Source organism: Crassostrea angulata, chromosome 10 (assembly GCF_025612915.1).
Source record: "Crassostrea angulata isolate pt1a10 chromosome 10, ASM2561291v2, whole genome shotgun sequence".
In the NCBI taxonomy this organism is placed as follows: Eukaryota; Metazoa; Mollusca; class Bivalvia; order Ostreida; family Ostreidae; genus Magallana; species Magallana angulata.
In genome coordinates this window covers 52,826,104-52,832,250 of record NC_069120.1, presented here as the reverse complement: position 1 = coordinate 52,832,250, position 6,147 = coordinate 52,826,104, and positions in this window count along the sequence as shown.

Here is a 6,147-nt window from a genome sequence, read left to right as displayed (position 1 = left end):
CGATCATTATGCTCGAACCCGATCGAAATTAACAGCCGTTCATTAAAGTTACCTCCCTTTGTCTAGACATGTCATGAATAACTCGAATCTGCGGGGAAAAACAAATCTTTCGAATCCAAGCATTTGCACATTTCTAAAACAATAAGTTTTTTTAATTAAGATATAAAGTGTTCAATTGGAAACATATATTATGACTCTATTTATAAGCATTAAAATGCATTTTGCATGCTATTTTATGGAAAATTCTAACTAATAGCTCGGTAATGTACCCTGAATTTTTTGGAAGTAACAGGAAATAAGGAATAATATATCAAGGAAATATATAAAATTGAGGAACGTCTCGTATGTCCTTAATAAAAATTGAAAAAAAGACTGAAACATGATATATAAAATGCATGAATCACATTGGTCTTGTGTCTTCTTGAGAGGAACGGTTTTTTTATTGTTAGGTCTTAAATACAGTTATTCCGATAGAGATTCCTGATTCCTGTAGAAAAATACACATTTTTATGCTATGCGGACTCTGGAATGTGGCTCATGAGGGCTCGCAGAAATCCCCCCTACCATGAGCGCTCGCAAGCACCACACCTCTGGTAAAACTTGATGAAACGGACTAATGAGAATGAAATATCTATTCATTATTTCTCTTTGGATAACTTTTTAATTAAATGGATGCTTCATCAGCCTTCTTTTAATATCAACATGCAGTTTTAATAATTATTTTACATTCATTTCACTGCCAATATTCATGTACAAAATTTACAAAAGATTAGAAAAAACAATCATGTCGACCATGACAAAAGGTGTAATATACAACAACCAACGCTGGGACACTAATTATATCTTAACACACTTTGGGATGCGACCATCAGAATAATAGAGCTAGTCCAAGGATTCATTTTAATCAGAATGATTTTTACAAAGGTATTCAGTTTTCTACGAAAAAAATTGAATTTTAGAATACTAAAAATAATGGCGCGTCAAAAACAGCACTTGGCACTACGAAGTATGAAAACTGAAGACAGTGAAATGCTCGTACATTTCATTTATTCCCGTAATAATGAAGTATAATTTTGTATTTTGGCACTTGACATTATCTGTTTTAATATAATGGCCTTTACTGTGTATGTACACATTTTATGGCTACAGGTTTAAATATATAACACCAGAACATATAACGTGTTCTAGTACCTATGATAAATTAATTTCTAAATTGTAATTTTTAAGTATTTAGATTCATGCGGACTATGAAGGTGGCGACATTGCAGAAAAAATACATAGCATACATTAAATAAGGAATAAGGAATCATTCTTTTAGTATTATGAGGTGATAATTTCGGTCGGGGCGTGATCAAATCCAATAAAGCCCGAAGGGCTTTAGGATAGATTTGATCACACCCCGACCGAAATTATCATCTCATAATATTCAAAGAATGATTCCTTATTACTTATATTTATAGAATTTTAAGCCATCGTACGATTATATAGTTAAATATTAATAAGCAAACCCCGCTGGCGCCTCGATTTGGCGTCATTTGTATTATTGGTTATATAGTACAAAATCGATACGTAGTGTTAACACAGGCAAAGACACTGGAAAATGTAAATAAATTAATGTAATATCGCGAACGTTGAACTTTTCTCCATATACATGTATCTTATAGTTTTCATGTTTATTGCGTGTGGATTTCATTGGAAGTGTATCTGGATTAGCTGCAGAACTTTAACTAGATATTAAAAATGTTTATTTATCTTTTGTTCAAATTGTTAGAAATCTAGAATTGTAGAAAATTATTAGTTAATTTTACATCAAACAATTTAAGACAATGTAAGGAAGTATAGAAGACTCAGGGTTGTCTCTTAGACCCCGGGGGGGGGGGGGATTCCCCCGCCTATAATGGCGTAATTACCCGGCTATTATTGCATTTCAAACACAATGTAGTTATAAGCAAGATCCCCAGACCCCATTCTACTATTTTTATTTCTTCCCTCTACTTCAATTTTTAGAGACAACCCTGAGACTGCAGTCATTTTTATTTGCAATGAATCATCATAGAAAGCATTTTAGTGTTTATATTTATACCTTTCTTAAAACAAATTAATAAATTGATCGTAAAGAGTAAGTAGAATTAACTTAATTATCGTTAATGTATATTAGCACGTTAAAAAACAGCCAAATCGTCTTTTGTAGGAATTTGTGTCGGACATCATGATGATTATTTCGTGCAGTCTGTGAATTTTCATTTTCTTGGGTTGCTAAACATAAATTGGTTAGAACTGGATCGTGTAGATTTCAGTCCTGTCAGTTTCTATATATCTGTGAATTACAATTGATTTCCTTTAGAGATACTTACTGGATGTATATATTTGCCGATAATAGTTTTTGTATGTGATTCAATAGGTTGATACTCATGTACATAGTGCTTTAAAACTGTTAAAGTTGAAACGGAAGTTAATTTTCTCGTATGAGAGATTCTTCCACAAGGAAATAATACTAGAAATCGAGACCCTGCAAAACTTCAATTCACAATATTCAACATCGTGCATTTTAATAATGTGTAAAATGAAAAATTATTAAAATAATTAACGAATACTGTGATCCATTGAAGACCATATGGTAATATGCTCGAAAATTAGTCTTTAACCATACTATAGTCGTGTTATTATATTACAATCCTGTAGCGTGTTAGACTATTACAATCATATAGCATGTTGGTCTATTACAATCATATAGCGTGTTAGTCTATAACAATCATATAGCGTGTTAGTCTATAACAATCCTATAGCGTGTAAGTCTATAACAATACTACAGTGTGTTAGTCTGTAACAATACTACAGCGTGTTAGTCTATAACAATCCTACAGCGTGTTAGTCTATAACAATCCTACAGCATGTTAGTCTGTAACAATACTACAGCGTGTTAGTCTATAACAATCCTATAGCGTGTTAGTCTATTACAATCCTATAGCGTGTTAGTCTGTAACAATCCTATAGCGTGTTAGTCTATAACAATCCTACAGCGTGTTAGTCTGTAACAATACTACAGCGTGTAAGTCTATAACAATCCTACAGCGTGTTAGTCTATAACAATATTACAGCGTGTTAGTCTATAACAATCCTATAGCGTGTTAGTCAATTACAATCCTATAGCGTGTTAGTCTATAACAATCCTATACTGTGTTAGTCTATAACAATCCTACAGCATGTTAGTCTATAACAATACTAAAGTCGTGTTGGTCTATAACAATCCTATAGCGTGTAAGTTTATAACAATACTACAGTGTGTTAGTCTGTAACAATATTACAGCGTGTTAGTCTATAACAATCCTACAGCGTGTTAGTCTATAACAATCCTACGGCATGTTAGTCTATAACAATACTACAGCGTGTTAGTCTATAACAATCCTATAGCGTGTTAGTCAATTACAATCCTATAGCGTGTTAGTCTATAACAATCCTATAGTGTGTTAGTCTATAACAATCCTACAGCATGTTAGTCTGTAACAATACTACAGCGTGTTAGTCTATAACAATCCTACAGCGTGTTAGTCTATCACAATTCTATAGCGTGTTAGACTATTACAATCATATAGCATGTTAGTCTATTACAATCCTGTAGCATGTTAGACTATTACAATCATATAGCGTGTTAGTCTATAACAATCATATAGCGTGTTAGTCTATAACAATCCTACAGCGTGTTAGTCTATAACAATCCTACAGCGTGTTAGTCTATAACAATACTACAGCGTGTTAGTCTATAACAATCCTACAGCGTGTTAGTCTATAACAATACTACAGCGTGTTAGTCTATAACAATCCTACAGCGTGTTAGTCTATAACAATACTACAGGGTGTTAGTCTATAACAATACTACAGCGTGTTAGTCTATAACAATCCTATAGCGTGTTAGTCTATTACAATCCTACAGCGTGTTAGTTTATAACAATCCTACAGCGTGTTAGTCTATTACAATCCTACAGCGTGTTAGACTTTTACAATCCTATAGCATGTTAGTCTATAACAATCCCATAGTGTGTTAGTCTATAACAATACTACAGCGTGTTAGTCTATAACAATCCTACAGTGTGTTAGTCTATAACAATCCTATAGCATGTTTATCTATTACAATCCTAAAGAGTGTTAGTCTATAACAATCCAATAGTCGTGTTAGTAATACTACAGCGAGTTAATCTATAACAATACTACAGCGTGTTAGTCTATAACAATACTACAGCGTGTTAGTCTATAACAATCCTACAGCGTGTAAATCTATAACAATACTAAAGTCCTGTTAGTCTATAACAATACTAAAGTCATGTTAATCTATAACAATCCTATAGCGTGTTAGTCTATAACAATACTATAGCGTGTTAGTCTATAACAATACTATAATCGGTTAGAAGAAAACTACAGCGTTTAGTCTATAACAATACTTTAGCATGTTAATCTATAACAATCCTGTAGCTTGTTAGACTATTACAATCATATAGCGTGTTAGTCTATAACAATACTACAGGGTGTTAGTCTATAACAATACTACAGGGTGTTAGTCTATAACAATACTACAGCGTTTTAGTCTATAACAATACTTTAGCGTGTTAATCTATAACAATGCTACAGCGTGTTAGTCTACAACAATGCTACAGCGTGTTAGTCTATAACAATACTACAGCGTGTTAATCTATAACAATCCTATAGAGTGTTAGTCTATAACAATCCAATAGTCGTGTTAGTAATACTACAGCAAGTTAATCTATAACAACACTACAGCGTGTTAGTCTATAACAATCCTACAGCGTGTTAGTTTATAACAATCCTACAGCGTGTAAATCTATAACAATACTAAAGTCGTGTTAGTCTATAACAATACTAAAGTCATGTTAATCTATAACAATCCTATAGCGTGTTAGTCTATAACAATACTATAGCGTGTTAGTCTGTAACAATACTATAATCGGTTAGAACAAAACTACAGCGTTTAGTCTATAACAATACTTTAGCGTGTTAATCTATAACAATGCTACAGCGTGTTAGTCTGTAACAATACTACAGCGTGTAAGTCTGTAACAATCCTACAGCGTGTTAGTCTATTACAATCCTGTAGCGTGTTAGACTATTACAATCATATAGCGTGTTAGTCTTTAACAATACTACAGGGTGTTAGTCTATAACAATACTACAGCGTGTTAGTCTATAACAATGCTACAGCGTGTTAGTCTACAACAATGCTACAGCGTGTTAGTCTATAACAATACTACAGCGTGTTAATCTATAACAATCCTATAGCGTGTTAGTCTATAACAATACTATAATCGGTTAGTCTATAACAATACTATAATCGTGTTAGTCTATATCAATGCTATTATCGTGTTAGTTTATTACAATACTATAGCGTGTAAGTCCAAACTAAGCTACAGTGTTAGTCTACAACAAAACTACAGCGTGTTAGTCTCTTACAATCCTGTAGCGTCTAAGTCTATAACAATACTATAATCGGTTTGTCTATAACAATACTATAATCGGTAAGTCTATAACAATACTATAATCGTGTTAGTCTATAACAATACTATAATCGTGTTAGTCTATAACAATGCTATAATCGTGTTAGTCTATTACAATCCTATAGCGTGTAAGTCCAAACAATGCCACAGTGTGTTAGTCTATAACAATACTATAATCGGTTAGTCTATAACAATACTATAGCGTGTTAGTCTATTACAATCCTATAGCGTGATAGTCTAAATCCTATAGCGTGTTAGTCTTTTACAATCCTATAGCGTGTAAGTCCAAACAATTCTACAGTGTGTTAGTCTATAACAATACTATAGCCGTAATTTTAGAAATAAGGAAACATTGTTTGAGGATCAGAAGGTCGAGGTGATCAAATCCAATAAGGGCTTTATGATAGATTATATGATGCTAGACTCGAATTCTCATATAAGACGACTTTGCATTTTTTTTATCTAACTTTCTGTTGTACATAGATAAATTAGTTCTTTACTTACTCCTTGCGATCATTTTTAAAAGATAAACAATAAAATGTTTTCTTTGATGGTCTATATAGTTAAAAATTACATAACACGGGTTATGTATTAAAGCAAATACTAAGCTACCGGAATTGGATACTTCTAAACTACGTAATTT